This window comes from Lissotriton vulgaris, chromosome 10, assembly GCF_964263255.1.
Source record: "Lissotriton vulgaris chromosome 10, aLisVul1.2, whole genome shotgun sequence".
Lineage (NCBI taxonomy): Eukaryota > Metazoa > Chordata > Amphibia > Caudata > Salamandridae > Lissotriton > Lissotriton vulgaris.
In genome coordinates this window covers 622,584,582-622,603,326 of record NC_141698.1, presented here as the reverse complement: position 1 = coordinate 622,603,326, position 18,745 = coordinate 622,584,582, and positions in this window count along the sequence as shown.

The following is an 18,745-nucleotide window of genomic DNA, read 5'->3' as shown; positions in this document are numbered from 1 at the left end:
CACATACACTGCCCTTTCCCTCACCATGAGGAGGTCCATATTTCTAATCCAGCCCGACACTGTCGGCAAGTCCGGAGCACCCCATTTTTGCGCTATGTCTCTTTTTGCCACTGTCATAGCTAACGTGGCCCACAACTGTTCATATTTGTTCAGGTCAGTAGGGTCCCAAATGTTTAACAGACATTTGCGGGGCTCAGGCAGGAGCGACATCTCAAGGGCCTGGGAGACTGTTCGCATAATCTGTTTCCAGACCTCTTGGATTAATGGGCAGTCCCATAGTGTGTGAAGCAGGGTCCCCTCCTCCCCGCAGCCCCGTCGACAGAAGGGGTGTGGTGTCCGCTGTATCCTGTGCAAAAGTGTTCTGGTATAGTAGGTGCAGTGTAGCATCTTGAGCTGGACCAGCCTAAACCTAGCTGAGATGCCCACCTCCCTCGGCGAGGCCAGCGCCTCATTCCATTCCGTGTCGTCCATATCCCCTAGTTCCCCCGCCCATCTCTCTCGGAGCTTCTGTGTGGGGTCCGGCAGGTTATTAACTAGTTTTTTGTATGTAAGGGAGGTTGCCTTCTGCTCCATAAAGTCAGTTAGCAACCTGTCCTCCAGTGGAGAGGATTCCGGGAGCGTTGTGTCAGGAGGGATTGCGTGCAGCAGGGCGTGCCGGATTTGTACATACCTGTATGTTTCATTGGGCCCCATACCATACTGTTGCAGCAATTGTGAGAACGTGACCACCGAGCCCTTGTCCCAAAGGTCTCCTACAACCGAAATTCCTATTTGGTCCCATTGTGCGAAACCCTTACTGGCTCTTAATTTCCTAGCAATTTCGTGTCCCACAATGGCGTCATTTTTGTAATTTTCCCCTGCCACCCGAGTCGGGATTGTGCTGCATGCCACAGGGACACCGTGTGCAACGTCGGTCCGATCAGTTTCCGGGCCCGTGCGCGATTGTATAGCACATCGAGCATGCCGTCCGTCCCCAACTGTGACCAGTCCGCTTGGTATGCGGGGTCCCCCCGCGGGACGTGGATCCAGTGATTTATTATCTTAAGCTGGGAGGCCCAATAATACAATTGAAGGTTGGGTAGTGCAATCCCTTCTTCGTACCAGCTTTTAACTAATTTGTCGTGAGCTATACGAGCTGGGCCATTGTTCCACAGTAGAGCAGACACAAGTGCGGCGACCTGTTGGAAGTAGCGTGGGGCCACCACATGAGGAGTATTCTCCAACACATAAAGAAATCTAGGGAGAGCCATCATTTTATATAATGCCGCTCGTCCAAGGAGGGTTAATGGCAGGGTAGCCCAGTATTTAACGTCTGGACGGAGACGTGCCAGAGGTGGCACCAGGTTTGCGTTATAAAAGTCCGCCGCATTAGTGGTGATAAAAATGCCCAGGTATTTAAATGAGCCGGACGCCAATTGTAGGGGGCAGTCATCCCGCAGTGTCGGCTCTGGGCCCCTGAGTATGAATATTATAGATTTGGACCAGTTCAGGGTTTAGCCGGACGCCTCCCCATGCGCGTCGCACAGGGTCAACAGGGCAGGGATACCTTCGTTGGGATCGGTCATATAGATCAGCATGTCATCTGCATACAGTGACACTTTGTCATCTCACCCGCCCTCCCATGTGAGTCCCCGAAACAGTGGCGTTGCTCTAAGCAGGATGGCCAGCGGCTCAAGCACCAGCGCAAATAGTAGGGGCGATAGCGGGCACCCTTGTCTCGTTCCGCGTCCTAATGGGAAGGGCTTCGAGATGTGACCATTCGCGACCACCTGTGCCATTGGCGACTTGTACAGTAGTCGGACCCATGCTATGTATTTCGGGCCGAAGCCCATGCGAGCCAGGACTGCAAATAGGTACTCCCACTCCACAAGATCAAACGCCATTTTGGCGTCCAGGGATAGGATGACTGCCTGTTTGGAAAGGAGATGTGCTCTCGCCAGGACCCCATGCACCCTCCGCAGATTCAGCGCTGTGCTCCTATGTGGCATGAAGCCTGATTGGTCTGGGTGTATCAGGGTGTGCAAGTGCACCGTCAGGCGGCTAGCCAGGAGTTTCGCAAGTATCTTTGCCTCCACGTTGAGCAAGGAGATAGGTCGGTACGAGGAGCATAGTGTCTGCGGCTTGTCAGGTTTGGGGATGGCCACTATGGTGGCCGTGCGCTGATCCAGAGGGAGTGCAGCCTTAACAAGACTCTCTTCATACATATCAAGCAGGGGTTTGCTCAATAGGGGGGCTAATGCTTTGTACCATTCTACGGGTATCCCATTAGGACCAAGTGCCTTGCCAGATTGCAACGACTGTATTGCCAATTGGATTTCAGTTTCTTTTAAGTCAGTGTCCAGTTCCTGTTGCGCGTCTTGGGAAAGTGCGGGGACAGTGATTTGGTCGAGTGATGCAAACGCTTCCTGCTCCGTGACAGCCCTAATCGGTGTGTAGATTTCCTGATAGTGGCGCGCTAAAGTGTGTACGATTTGTTCAGGGTGTGTCAGCAGCTGGCCCTCCCGATTGTATAGCCTCTGAATGCCTCTGTTGCAACCACCCCTTCTGTCTAACCATGCCAGCATTTTTCCGGCTTTGTCCCCCACATCATATATCCTGCTGGCAGTGCTCGCCAAGTGTCCCTTGGTCACCGTTGTGAGGTAGGCTAAGTGTTGTTGTTGTTTGAGATGTAGCGCATGAGCGGTGTCAGGGGTGAGATCGGACATGTGGGCAACATTCGCGGTGTGGAGAGCCAATTCTAATTGAGCGAGTTCTTTTCTGGAGTCTCGCTTGTGCCCCGTGATAGTCGCTATTGCCGCGCCGCGCAGGACTGTTTTGTACGCCTCCCAAAGTGTTGAAGGTGAGGAGACCGTCCCTGCATTTTCTGTAAAATAGTGCGATGAGGCCAGTTTAAGCTTCTTTCTGACACCTGGGATCTGCAAATAGTTGGGGTATATTGGGTAGAGCCTGGCACGCTTCTGCTCCTTGGATGTGATGTGGAGGGACACTGGGGAGTGGTCAGATATACCCCTAGGTAGGATCTCGAGTTTGTCCACCGAACCCAGCCCCACCCCCAAAAAGAAAAGGTAGTCAATGCGTGAAAGACTGTTATGCGTAGATGAGTAGTGCGTGTACTGTTTTGCCGTTGGGTTCAAGTGACGCCAAACATCCGTGAGGCCCAATGCGGACAGGAAACCAGGAAGTGTGGTGGTTCCTCGTTGTCGGTCCCGTATGGGAAAGGTGTCTAATAGCGGGTCTGTTATGGCGTTAAAGTCCCCGCCAATGATCATGTCACCCTCTGGGAGGTCAATGAGAAACTGACCCAGCGCTGGCAGCGCTGTGGAATGTAGCGCCGGGGGAATGTATACTGACACCACGTTGAGGGGCTTCCCTTCCCATTGGCCGTGTAGCGCTGCAAATCGACCCTGGTCGTCCGTTTTGCGGCTGTCAATCATAAAAGAGGAGTTTTTCTTGAGGAGTATCCCAGTGCCCCTGGACCCCGTGGTGAACTCTGCATGTACCGCCATGGTATACCCGCGCCTGTCAAGTGCTTTGCCGGTGGACCCGGCCAGGTGCGTCTCTTGCAACATCACCAAGTCTGGCCCGTGCCGTTTAATGGTTTGGAGAACCAACCCCCTTTTAATTTTGTCCCCCAGGCCCCTAACATTCCATGTGAGCAATTTTAAAGGGGATACTGCTGTTAGTCGCGAGTCGCCTTCAGTGGGTGTGATTCTGTGTCGTTGGGCCATGTGGAGGTAAGACTAGTGTTTCTGAAGCGTGAAGGTGGAGCATATCGCATGTGTGAAGACCTATGATAGAAAACCAGGAGTGTACGGCCTGCAGTGGGACCATGATCCATAACAAAGCGGTGATGACTGAGAACAATATCAACCATAACAATACAACTTCCCTCCCCCCGCCCCCTCCCTGCTCCCCTGCACCACGGACGAAAACCCGCCCGCATCCCCAACTTGGCAGAGTGCTTAATCCCGTCCCCGTCCATCTTACTTGCTCGTGGGGTTGGTGATACCCCTACAGGCACCGGCCGATGCCCGCCCTACTCAGCTCCATCAGCGTCAAGGTCCAAAGTGTTCATAAACATGTTGTCCCTCACGCAGATCACTCAGATTAGCCCCTAACTGGTTGCCCAGAGTCAAGTGGGTCTCTTTCAAGATCCGAATCCAATGCCGTCGCACCCTCTTCGTTCGTGGGAGTACCTGATGGGTGTGCCGTCGCATGGTGCCGTTGCGATGGTGCTGTCGGTCTCTGTGCTGGCGCTGTGGCTGCCCCACCTGTCTCCATCCATCAAGCCATTCTCTAGCCACCTCCGGCGTATCAAAGAACCACGTCTTTCCTTCGGCCACTATGCGCAATTTGGCGGGGAAAAGCATGGAGTATGGCAGGCCTCTGTCCCGCAGTGCTTTTTTTACATCCATGAAAGATTTTCTGCGCCTGGCAACCTCCGCCGTGTAGTCTGGAAAGAAGGCCAGCGTTGAGTTTTGAATTTTCACTGGCGGGGAGTTCCGTGCCGCTTGCAGGATCGCGTCTCTGTCCCTAAAATTGAAGAGCCTGGCCAGCACAGGTCGTGGGGTGGCGCCCGGTTTGGCTGCTCCACCAGGGACTCGGTGCGCCCTTTCAACAGAAAAGAAGTGAGACAGGCCTTTAGGTTTCAGCTGGGTTTTGATCAGGTCCTCAACGTACAAGTCCATTGCAGCTTTACCCTCCGATTCCGGCAGGCCTAGGATGCAGACGTTGTTCCTTCTGGAGCGCCCTTCCTGATCGTTGAGCTTTTCCTGCAGCTGTTTAGTGACTCTTTCCATGCGTTCCATGGCCACCTGCAGGTCCGAGGTGTCCTCATCAAGAGATTTCGTGACTACTTCCACTTGAGAGACCCTTTCCGCCATTTTGTGAAAGTCAGCTCAAAGCAGCGTGACTTCGGAGGAGATGGAACCTACCGTAGTCCGGACTTCGTTGAGGGTCTTCATTACGTCTTCAAGGGTCACTTTCGGAGTGCCACCCGTTGATGGAGGAGCACCAGTGGAGTGGCGGCCGCCACTCTGGGAATGTCCATGCTGGCCGTATGCTAGGCATGGGCGGAAAATCCGTTCCGCTCGCGGATTTTGCGGATTTTCGGGAAATCCGCAATCCGCGAGATTTGCGAATCTCCCGCAAAATCCGCAAATCCGCGAGCAGCGGATTTTGCTCGCACTGCTCGCACTGTTCGCGTGAGTTCGCGTGAGTTCGCGCCCCGCGAATAAGTGCAAAATTGCAGAAATACGATTTTAGCAAAACTGAAAGTAACTACTTACCAGGTTCAAAAGTTCAGGCTCATCATTAGTAGCCATTTCCTGTAGTGCTTCCTGAGGGGCCCCTCCAGAGTTCAGTTGCCAGTTGAAACTATTATGTGACCCTGCTCTGAACCTCAGAATAGTTACACATATGCCACAAAGGTCCTGAATTACAGCTAAGGGAGACAAGCAGGAGCCCGGCTGGAAGTTAAAATCCATTAATCAGCCCCTAATTCATTATTGTCAGTTGGGGCAGGGCAGGTGTTGTAACTAATTTTGCAACAATGAAAGCACTTAGCAAGTGCAAAAGATCACTAATCAGGGCGCACTATGGAAGCAGGTGCCAGCTAAAAAAATATTCTGTGACACATCAATCAGCCCCAAATTAATTCAGGTCACTTGAGGCAGGGAAGGTGTGCTTTGCTTTGCCGAAAATAATGTACACTGGACAACCAGAGGGTGTGGTGATGAAACAGAGGGTGGCATGGGTGGGCCAGAGGGTGGCATGAGTAGTCAGAGAGTGGCAGTGGTGACAGAGAGTGGCAGTGATGAAGAAGAGTGTCCCAAACAGGCTGGACACGTAGAAACAACAAGTTCGCGAAACTTGCGACCCGACAGGTAAGTTCGCAATTTGCGAAAGTGTACAAAACCCTCGCGAACTGGCAGAAACACGGGCGAACACAAAAAAAAAAAAATTCGTGGGAATTCGCGGATTTTGCGGATTGCGAATCCGCAAATCCGCAAAATTCGCGAACGCGAGATCCGCAAAATTCGCTCATGCTTACCGTATGCGAATTTGTCCAGCTTCGCCTGTGTCGACGCGCTCCGTGTACCCTTTCCGGCCATGATGTTGCGTTGCTGATGGAGGTATGCGTGCTCCGCGTCTGGGTACACTTTCGACTTTCGGGCCACGCAAGGCCTTCGGGTGTCCGGCTGATAAACTCGTGTCCCACTGAGTTCAAGGGGTTCTTGTGGTCAACTCAGGGCCAGAGGTGTCGCAGCCGGCCTTCGAGATAGTCAGACCGTCGCCCTCTGGAAGGCGCTCGTTAGGCCTACAGCGTGGATGTATATGAAGGCTCCGTGCAGTGTGGCGCCACCAAGCGCGACGATGGGAGTGTTCCCGGGGGGGGGTCCCCCTGCGTAGTGCCTCCAAACCCCCTTGTGCAACCCTGCAGTGGCCACCGTGCGGGACCGTCCGCACCCAGAAGGCGCCTACTCCAGGCTGGTTGCGCTGCGGATAGCCCCACTCCACGCCGCCTCTGTGTCAGGATGTCGGTGCCCCCACGCGCCTTTCCGTGAAGCTGGGGTGAGTCTCAGACCGGCGGTAGCGCCGGGAGGCGGCCGGGTCTCGGTGCAGATCTCCTCACCTTGGTGCGCAATCGGCGTCACTGGTCACTCGGATCCCCCAAGTATGGCGCAATCCTTGGTGCAGGGAGGCTCCCGCTGGTCTTTGCTTCTTCACCATGCGGCGCTCGCCGCTAGTTCCGGCTCTCTTGGACCCCTCGGTACACGCAGGGGCGGGCGCTGGAAAGACAGTGCGTCTGTGGGGCCTCAGTGGCAAAGCGGAGCAGCTGCCGGCCGGCGTCAGGGCGCCCAGGCCGGGGAGGGTGAACTTCCGCCCGGGTCCGCTGTCTACCTGAGGTCGGTGCTGTTAGGCTGGCGCAGGCCCCGTTTCGCTGCTTCCGACAGGAGCCGTTCCCGGCGTCCGATGACCACCGGGGTTGAAGTAATCAACGCCGCTCGGGTTCTCGAGCCGATGTCGCCCCTTCGGGCGGGTGATGAGGCGGATGGAAGTGCGGATAGTCAGTGCGGGCCGGTTTGCCTGACGGAGCTCCCGCTTCAAGCTGCCGCCATACTCGGCAGTTGGCCACGCCCCCCACAGTAAACAACTTTTAACAAAACTCTGGGAATGGATTTATTCCAATAGGGTCCTATCTAAGGGTGGGCGGGCAGCTACGCTCCGTGCACGGAGTGTGCGTAGTGCCGGCTTCTACGCATTTTGCGTAGCAGGTGTAGCATTCGGCACTACACGCGCTCCGCAGACGGAGCGTAGCTGGCCGCCACCCGCCTCCCTCCCGCCCTCTCTAAATACTTTAAATTACATCTGTAAAAGAATTAAAAGGCACTTACCTTGCCCGCCGCTGCCCGCCGCGTCCCCGGGGCTCGCTCTCTTCGTCGCTTCCGTCTTGGGTAATAATGCGCATGCGCGGCCGCCCGCGCATGCGCATTATTACCCAAGACGGCGGCGATGAAGAGAGGGTGCCGAGGAGACGCGGCGGGCAGCGGCGGGCAAGGTAAGTGCCTTTTAATTCTTTTACAGATGTAATTTAAAGTATTTAGGGAGGGCGGGAGGGAGGCCTGTGGTGCGTAGTGGGGCTACGCGGAGTGCGGAGGTGGGCGTAGTTTCTCGCCCACTTCACGTAGCTCCGCGAAGCCCCACTACACCCACTACGCCCAGGGTTAGTCCTATCACTTTCAAATAAGACTTTATAGCTAGCACAAGTACTTGGATCAGATCTTCTGTTTGCCGGTCAAATTGTCGATATATATAAGGGGGCACTGCATGTTACATTTATAGATCTTTGTGAGGCTTTCAACCTTGTCCCCAAGGCGAACCTTTGGGAATTCCTTAGGAATATTGAGCTCCCACAGGGCTATTTTTGCTGAATAAGAATCTGCACCAAGAAAATTAGTTATATGGGGTCCGGGTTGGGGGTTGGACCACAGCGAATATTCCATTTTGGTGTGGTGTTGGCTAGGGTTGCATTTTTGCGCCAACTCTATTTTTATTGTTTAATAATGAATACATCCCTTACTTAGGGGATTGTGTGAATGATGCCCCCAAAATGCCTGGTCTAAAGTGCTGTGTCTGCTCTTTGCAGACAACACATTCCTTTTATCAAAAACAGTCCAGGCCTAAACACTCTCTTGTGGAAGTTTAGATCATTTTGCAAAGATCAGGGCTTAGAAAAAATAGCTCTAAAATCAAATACATGGCATTTCTCCACAAGAGAGAGTCTAGCGGGAATGTAGTCTTACAGGGAGTCAACCTAGAAAGGGTCTCAGAATTTGATTACTTAGGAGTGAGATTAAATGGTTCCAAAAAATTGTCTGCCCAGGTGGAAAAGAGCACACTGATCCTGAAACATAGCGCTGGGTCTATTGTTAGATTTGCAAATAGAGCATGTGGAGCTGCCCTATCTGGAACATAGCTCTGGGGTTATTGCAATCTTCACCCACAAGGTAGAGGTGAAAAGTACTCCCTTTAAGGTTTGATCTCAATATTATCAGTCAAAGAGAAATCCCTGGGTGCACATTCATCTAAAGTTAATATTATCCTTTCACGCACAATTCATGCATGCCATCTTAAACACAGGAAAAATAGTAAAATCACTCTATGATAACCTAAAGTCAATTTTCACACCAAAATATTGAACGTTCACAGTCTTATTTTAATGAAAATGTAAAACGAATTATACACACAGTAACAAGTTAAAATTTCAAAGGGCAATCTTTGAAAATAAGATAAAAACAATAATAGTTCATTACATTTCATGTAACCAATATACAAGGGAATTTTTCAATCTAATCCTAAAATCAAGGAGATTCATAGACACAGCAATTTTACAAACATATAATTCATTAAGAAACAGTTTTAAAAAATACAAAGCAACAATACAGACTTTTACACAAAAACAACCCCCTCTATTCGTTATGGCCTATTGCTAAATTTACCATTTCCGATATCTGATCCAAAGGTCATTCATAAATACAAGTGTGACAACAACAGTAGCATTAGTGTATGTCTATCAGTTGCTCACTTGACCCTATTTGGATTCAAAGTTAGAACACAAAGCGTCGGCGCGTTTCGGTGCAGGTAACAGACCGATATTGTAGCACCTTCTTCAGGACTTCTGTAATTAGGGGTCACCGGCTGAATAGTATATGTAATTCGCCCTCTCTGTGGGATTGCATGGAAAAAAAGCAATATATCACTATAATTGCATGGGTCTTATGGTCATAGTTTCATCCACATTCGTTATTTACTTCATTCAGATGTTAACACGATCTCTGTCAGTGTACATTTATGTAGGATCTATTGTTGTATCCTATATCTTCCTTTTTTGTAACTCATTTCATTTATCTGTCTAGTACTTGTTGCTATCTAGCACCAAACAATTAATCGACAGTAAGTTTTCTAATACTTTCAGACCTATCTGAGTCATTTTAGGAGGTTCATGCGTTTGTTTCTAGAAAGTCATGTTTGGTCTAGTAGTTCCCTCCGTTTCTTATTTGGTGTGGAAATCACTAGAGTTACTTTTGAGGTCATACTAATTCTCACAATCAATCATTTCTTCACATTCTTACCCCTGGAGGGACGGGCAAATTAACTTGCGTAGGTGGTTCTATGATCCTTTCCGGGCTTTACAGGTTATAGACCAAGTTGATCCTGTAAGGTATGATACACCTTGTCAGGGTTTATGTCCTTTTCCTAGACATTTCCATTATTGAATGGTTGGTACAATAATTTTACCTTTTTATGTCCATGGGAGTCAACAAGTATCCGACCTCCTCTCTGTTTTTCAGGTCTTAGGTTGATTTGTATAGGTATCTAGATGGGACATTGGGCGGCGTTAGAATTATCGCTCCTTTCTATTTTTTTCTCAACAGATACGATTTATCTAGTTTAATCGTGCGTGCATCTTACCTTAAAATTTTATAAAACCCTTCTTGAACGGGCATATGACGCTTTTGATTCCGTCTGGGAACTGGATATGTTCTGAAAAATTAAATATTAAATAGACGCATTGGTATTCGAACCTAGGTATGGTATTCTTGCCTAGGTATGGGTGGTCTACCTTCACTCTTTCTTTATCTTAACCTAATTATTGACCTACCCTCCTCTGAATAAAATGATTGATCTCAATATTAGACAAATTACTAACCCTGGACGTAGTTCACATAGTAGTACGGGTAGCTATGCGAAGTGCACTTCATACTACGCAAGCTACGCGTAGCACTACGCGACTGCGTAGTGCGGTAGGGAAATGTTGTTTGCAATGATTGCACAGTGCCAGATGGTTGTCCGCACTGTTCAATCATTGCAAGGGGCATTTTGCACAGTGCAAGCAGTCGTTTTCTGCCGCTCGAGTAGATTTATACACGAGCGGCAGTTTTCTCAATGCGGACTGGTAGTTTCTCATCGCGAGCTGTCGCGAGCATACGCAACCACTCGCAATGAGAAATCTGACCGTCCTGCCTTGAGAATCTCTCCGGGAGGTTTATTTTCCACACTCGCGATCGGCAACTTGATGTTGCTGATCGTGAATGAGGAAAAAGTGTAATATTTGTGACCATGTAGATACGGGGTGCTGTGGTTTATCATGGGATAAGGATCATCCCTTTCAGCACTTCGCACATAATAAATCCGGGTCATCCTAAATGAAATTTTGTTTGATACAGACTTGTGCTTTGCTAATATGTTATGTCCCAACCCCATGCCTTTTAATCCCGCCTATAATGGGCAGGGGAAATCATCAACAATAGATTTTATTCTGATGTCATGATGGTATGCTACTTGAGTCAAAGATTTTGTCACACATGTTATATCGGTAGGTGACCATTTCCCTCTGAGAGTATCTCCATTAGATCTGAGAGAAATATAATAGATCACACATTTACATTTATGGGGAACCTCAATGTATCTAGGCAAAATGGATATGCCAAAAAAATGGGATAAGCTGAACCCTGTTACTTTCACAAGGAGGGTTATTACCAAATGCAAAGAGGAGGTCAAAACGTGTTTGGATGTAAGCACCATGAACAAAGATATTATTAGTGGGTTCCAGACAATTTCAAAGTTTATTAAACAGGAAATGCCAGTGAAACTCAGTAAATCTAATAAATATAAGCTCAGCTGGTTCAATGCAACATGCCCTAAGGCCCATGCCAAGCTAAAGAGAGTACTGCCCTTAAAGCCTAGAGTGGTGGTGGATGTCAGGCTGGCACGCATGGAGTAAAATGCTGCCTTAAAGTTAGGGAAAACAACTATTAAAATGAAGCATGGCGGGACTTGCTGGAAGCTAAAAAACTAAAAGACCAGTCTGCATTTTGGAAGGCGGTCAATGCACCTTTTGTGTTGGAGAAAGACAGGGTCACGATTGAGATAGCTATTAGCGAGGCTGAGTGGTTGGAGCATTTTGAAGAATTTTATAGCAATACAGCTCACACAACAAGGGCAGAGATGGAGCCTCTAGCCAACATGGTTTTTACATAAGGTACAGAGGATATAAATCTAAAATTTGAGCTGAGTGAGGTTAATTTAGCCATTGAATAGAGCCTGGGAGGTAAGGCACCTGAACCTAATGGCATCTCGGTTGATCTTTATAAGCATAATATTTTACTGTGGGGTCCTCTCTTAACTCAAGTGTTAAACGCTTGTAGCAAAATCAGGCCCCTTTCTTCCTGGTAGGAATGGACCTTAGTCCCCATCTTTTAAAAAGGGAATAGGTTGGACCCTGTCTGCTATAGGCCGATATCTCTACTCGATTCAACAACTAAGATTATCAGCAGATTTTTGTTATCAAGGTTATAAAATTTGATGGAAGACCATTCGATACTTAGCGACCTCCAGTATGGTTTCCGCAAAGGCATGGGCACAACTGACCAAGGGTTGAATTTGAACATGATGATTGGCAAATATACTAAAGCCAAAAGGGGTAGCTTGTACTTAACGTTCGTAGATTTAACTGCTGCGTTTGATTCTGTAATCCATGAGGAGCTCTGGAGAATTTTAACTATAATGGGGGTGGAAAATTCGATAGTTTTATTCTCGAGACAAATATATGCGGGAGCAAATGCTAGGATTCGTTATGGGAGGGGAATGCACTAAGCACTTTAGGGTGAAAAGGGGTGTGAGACAGGGATGTGTCCTGGCACCCTTCCTAATAATATTATACATTTACGATTTGGGAAGTAAGCTGGGGACAGAGTGCCAGGACCTCCCACATGTGGGTTAGAGGCCTATTCCCACATTAATGTATGCCGATGATGCGCTCTTGATGTCATGTGCCCCGATAGGGATGCAGAGGGTAGTTGACTGCTTTGCTGATTACATGGCCAAATTAGGATTAGAAGTGAATATCTCTAAAACCTTTGTGATGAAATGTGGGGCAGGGAACATGCATTTCAGACCCATTTTAATAGGTAAGAAACTGATTGACTGTTGTTAAACCTTTTCTTACCTGGCAATACTATTTGATAAGAGGAGGACATGGACCCAGCCCATTAGGACTAGGAGGCTACTGTTTTCTAAAGCGGTAGCCACACTTTTTAACTTTAGTAAAAAGTTGGGGAAACAGGCTCCAGAGGCCCTATTACAGATATATAAGTGAAAATGCATCTCAATAGCCACCTATGGTGCAGGTAACTGGGGATATGAGAATATTAATTCACTCCACTGCATTGAGAACAGGTTATTAAGATGTCGGCCTGCTTTTCTGTTTTTACAATCATTAGGAGAATAACAGTTGTCCGTGTCAATTTTAATAATTTTTAAAACTAGTCTTAAAATGTAGAAATTCTATCATGATGTAATTCACTTATCTTAATCTTTTTGATACTGTTTTGCACTGTTATTTTATGAATTTATAAGTGAATAATTGCATTAATTATGTTCATAACTGTATTGTGCTTTTATGATTATTTCTTTTAATCGAATAAAGCTGATTGAATTGAATTGAATTGATTGCACAGTGCCGGATGCTTGCACTTTGCAATCATTGCAAGCGGCATCTTGCTCAGTGCAAGCAGTAGTTTTCTGCTGCCCGAGTAGATTTGTACTCGAGCTGCAGTTTTCTCAATGCGGACTGGTAGTTTCTCATTGCGAGCTGTCGCGAGCATACGTGACCACTCGCAATGAGAAATCTGACCTCCCTGCATTGAGAATCTCACCAGGAGGTTTATTTTCCACACTCGCAATCGGCAACTTGATGTTGCTGATCGCGAAGGAGGAAAAAGTCTCGCCCGGATGTCATTTTGCTCGCTCTCAGTTGGCAACTTGACGTTGAGGACCGTGAGCCAGAAAAAAATGCCCGTTACGAGTTATTTCACTGTGCTACCTACGTGCAATTCGCGTAGCACGTAGTTGCGCAAACTACGCGAGCATAGGGTAGTTTTCCGCCCAGGCCTACAAATTACAGATATATCCCGCTTAAACTATCCTATATTGGGCCAGGCTCTGGATAACGGAGCTACTTACCCTATATAGAGAGTGCCTTAGGGAACTACTTGTCACATCATGCAGCACACAAGATCCCCTAAATATTCCATGTCAAAACCTGGCTGGTTAGGCTAGGACTGTCTAATAGTTGGCTCCATCCTTCCGCAATGGCAAGTAGTGCTCACAAATCTGTTAATTCTGCTACTGGAATGCTGTTCTCAGCTCCAAGCTTTCTGATGCTTCTACGAGTAGCCTCACAGATTTGTATCTGACTTTTAATTGTGGCCCCCAATTCAAAGAATGCATGAATTATGTTAATGTGCCATCATCAAGTTCCCTTTTATTAAATTTAGGCTAGGGATACTACCTATAACCTCCTTTACTTCCTCATGGAATAACAATGCTAACTCCACTAACCTGTGTCCCATAAAGTGCCAGGCTGCATAGAACATAGAACACTTATTATTTTTCTGTGGTGTGTATGCAAAACAGTGTGCTCCCTGCATTTTTCTTCTTTGTTGACTTCTTGGGCTTGATGATGGGCACAATGCTATGACAGTATGAAAGGCAGATACCAATAGGGCAAAACATTACTATTCCCACTCCAGTGAGTGCAACAGTAGGGAAAGTGTTGGATAGCGGTGGGGTAGAAACTACTATTCCCACTCCGGTGAGTGCCACAGCAGGGAAAGTGCTGTATAGCGGAGGGAAAAAATTACTATTCCCACTCCGGTGAGTGTAAAAGTAGGGAAAGTGTTGGCTAGCGGAGGTGTAAAAATTACTATTGCCATTCCAGTGAGTGCTACAGTAGGGAAAGTGTTGGATAGCGGAGGGGTAAAAAGTACTATTCCTACTCCAGTGAGTGCAATATTAGGGAAAGTTTTAGATTTCAGAGGAATAACAATTAATGTTCTCACTCCAGTCAGTTCAAAATTAAAAACAAACTAAATTTTAACAACAATAAAAATAGTTAAAAAACAAAATAAAATACAAAATATATATAAATATGTTAACATTTCAAATACAAAATATATTTAATATTAAACATTTAAAAAAATATCATAATGTTAAATACATATAACACATACCTACAAATATTTTATTACATTAAAAAAACTATTTCCAAAAATATAAATATTTTTATTTAACACTTATTTAGAAACAAAACGAACTATTACATACATTTACTTTTTTTATTACCTTCCCTATAACACCACACAATTCACAACACACATCTAAATAAGAAAAAATACATACTTAAATAACATCATTAATTACCAATTAAAGTATAAATATTAATAAAAAACATATAAAAATATTTAACTTCCCACACTTTACCTCTATGATACACACAACCCACAGTTAAAATGAAACTATAAAAAAAGGAATTACACAATTAAAACTTATTTTTAATTAAAAAACGAATCGTATTTAACAACTAGTTATAAAGTAAGTAAAATGCATTTTCTCCTCCAGACTGTACCCCTATAATAATAAAACCCACACTCAAAAAAAGATATACAAATACCCTAATTAAATATAAATCAATTAATTAATATCAATGATCAACTCATTTTAATTAATTGAACAAAAATGACTTCCCACCATTTACCCCATAAACTCACCAACCCACACCTAACATGATTTACACAAATTCCATATTTAATTTTGAATTAATTATTTAATATTAATTAACAACTAATAATTAATTAATTGAACATACATTACTTCCCACCTTTTACTCCATAAACCCACCAACCCACACCTAAATAAAATCACACAATTACCATAATTAATTATAAATTAATTAGTTAATGTAAATTAGCAACTAATTATTATTTCATTAAACATAAATTACTTCACACCCTGCACCCCTATAAACCCCATACCCCACACCTAAAATTAATGGCACAATTTCTGTAATACATTTTCTATCAATTAATTAATATTAATTAAGATCTAATTATTAGTTCATTGAAAATAAATTGCTTCCCACCCTTCACCCCATAAACCCCACAACCCACACCTAAAGAAAATCACACAATTACCATATTTAGGTATCAATGAATTAGTTAATATGAATTACCAACTAGTTATTAATAAATTAAAAATACGTTGCTTCCCACCCTTTACCCCCATAAACCCCACAACCTGCAAGTAAAATGAATAACACAATTTCCATAATGAAATTCCAAACAACTAATTAATATAAATTAACAACTAATTAATAATGAATCAAAAATAAATAACTTCCCACCCTTTATCCCTATAAATCCCACCCCCGCATCTAAAGAAAATTAAGCAATTAACGCTATAAAATCTAAATGAAATAAATAAAAAATAATCATTAATTTATTATAATTAAATTACTTCCCACCCTATTCCCCTATAAATCCAAAACCCGCTATGGGACTAAAAAATGCAAAATGTAATACAAATAAAAACCATAACTTCGATATTTATATAGGTTGATATTTCCAAGTTGATATTCTGTCTTAGCACCACTTATGCCCTGTTGTTTTAATTTCTTTACTGCACTTTGCATGTTAAATTTAGCTAGGATTTTTTTGTGTTCTTGAATTACTTTATATTACTCCTGATGTAGATTTCCTGGTCGGCATAATAGACTCAATTTGAGCCCATTTTTTAGAACTCCATTTGAGGTTTTCATCATAATGGGAACTGTCTGATTAAGGGAGCGTTTGATGGGCTTAGTTTGCCATGGATGTAATACGTTGTATTCCATCTCCAGGTAATTGAACACTGTAATTGTCTAATATGGATATACTAAAGTTTACTTTATTTAAGTTTATATACACTATATAGTGGATAGTTTTTTAATCCACCATGTTTTATGTATCATGCAAATTTTTATGTGTACTTTTGTTTTTTTAGCAACCGAAATAAAGTTGATGATGATGAAGCACACACACAGACACACTATGCTTACTTGATTGCCATTGGTGCCAAAGACTTTCTAAGACTGTATAAATACAATATATAACATCAAACAAATGGTTTCATTTGCCATCATTCAGCATTTGCTAGAATGAGGTACTGAGTGCCACTAGCAGCTATGCTGGGCTTGTCCTGGTTCACAACCCAGATGGGGTATTTCATCTCTGTGGGCAATAGTTGTCTGTTTTATTATATATCTAGCTCATATCCTGTAGGTGCCATGGCACTGCCCACCAGCCTGCAGAAGTAGCTCTATGTCAATCAGGGTGCACTTTAAATTCATTTAACACATTTAAGGAGAGTGGGGCTGCTCATCCCAAGTAGCCCACCCACAATCATGACTCACCGCCACTTTGCTGTCAGTCAGTACTTTTTCACTCACCGTTTTGCACTTGTTGGCAGCATAAGATCCAAAGAAGAGTCATGCCACCTATTAACTGATGGGATGCAAGCTGAAGCGCATAACAAGTGGACTGTGTGATCTGCTCCAATTATGAAGTTTCATAGAACTAGTCAGTGTGAGTGGAATTCTTAATGATGTGATAACTTCACCTCAAAGAGTCGCCCACAGTACAAAGTGCGTAACGTGCCACAAATGTATGAGTATTCTCCAGGGCCTGGAAGGATGAGCGGCCAGCCTAGAAAATGTATGACTGAGCCAACCAACCACCAAACTGTGGAATAATGTAAGATTCCTATTTCTATAAAGTACATGCTGTGGTGGAATCAATAATCATTCTTCAGCACACATAAATGTCACTGCCATCTGAAATGGGCCCTTGGCTCACTTATCATTGTGGCGGTGGGTCAGGTCAGCACCTGTGACTTATCCTTAGTCACCACTCATCAACAGATAAGTGGCATTTATCAATCAGTGACATACTTTTACAGAATGCATTCACCAATTGGCTGGGTCATTGTTGTAAAATATACAAATATACAATACAATTTCAGGACTGTCCTTGACCTGAAACAGCATTGCTTATGTCCAATAACATATTCAATGCAGAGGGACAGCTCTGCTAAGCCCAGTTTATTCTCTGGTACCCAAGACTGGACTCATTCTCCGCATAACAACAAGGAGGGATGGGTGTCATTTTGGAGCCATTCCCGAGGCATGGAGTGTTGCTTCAGAAACAAATTCTGGGCAGATGGGCTGATACACAAGAGTCTGCCCCATCAATATTATCTGTTATGTGCACTTCTCCAGGGGACCCTAGAGCCACCGGGCACACACAAGCCTGTCCCTGTCAAAGCTGAGCCATTGCAGCTGTTAACCAATGGGAGGCTGGCGGAAGTGAGTGATGGATGAGTTGAATGACACAAGCCAATGATGAAGTATCAGGGAACTAGTCGGTGTTTCTATTTCTCTTACCATCAGGAGTAGTTCACTTTGAAAGCAGTACTGGCAGTGTGAAATGATTGAAGTGCTAAGAATACATTTCCCTGGGTGATCCACCCTAGAAACTTTTAGATCAAACCTTAGAACCACTTCATTTGGTAGGGACCGAAAGTGCTCCAAACCAAAAAAATACATGTCAGTGGTGCCCACCAACAACCATACATGGTATCGATAGTGTTAACATTGACTATGAAGTGCAATATTTTTGCTGTTTAAAGAAGATCATATTGCATGACTGCATTAGGGGAATTATTACTGTTTTATGACTGTTGCAAAAACCCTGGATATTGGAGCATTTATTTGTAAGTTTGTCGAATGGTCGATACTGTTCTGTTTGATTGAGCAAGGCCCAGGATTCTGCTTTGATTGACCTGCTGATGTTTGGATGCTTGTAGCTTGGATTGCTTTATAAAGCCCTGGCGATAGACAAAGAAATAACCACACAAACTCACAGAAATATCTACAAAGCAAACTGCGGTCTTGTTTTTTCACAATATGCTGACTGTAGCAATAATTCTCAAGAACCTATGCATATAATTTTCTCAGGGACATCAGTTCATCAAAATGCAAGGGATAGCAGAAAGTGGCATTACACACCCTTTGAACTTAATGATTCATCAAGCAGTGACAATAAATGTAATTTGACCCTAAATCCTTCTAGGAGGTGGTGTAATATGACCATAATCCTGATGATATCACGATAATTGACTGCTCTGGAGTCTCATCATAACTTATTAACATAACAGCACAACACAGACAAGTATCTGTATCATATACCACATATAATATGGTGCTGACATGAAATGCCAGGGCAACATTATTATTTTTTCTTCACACTACATGAAAAATGTGTGCTTCTCTGAAATAAATATATTGCAACATAACACAGAAACCCAC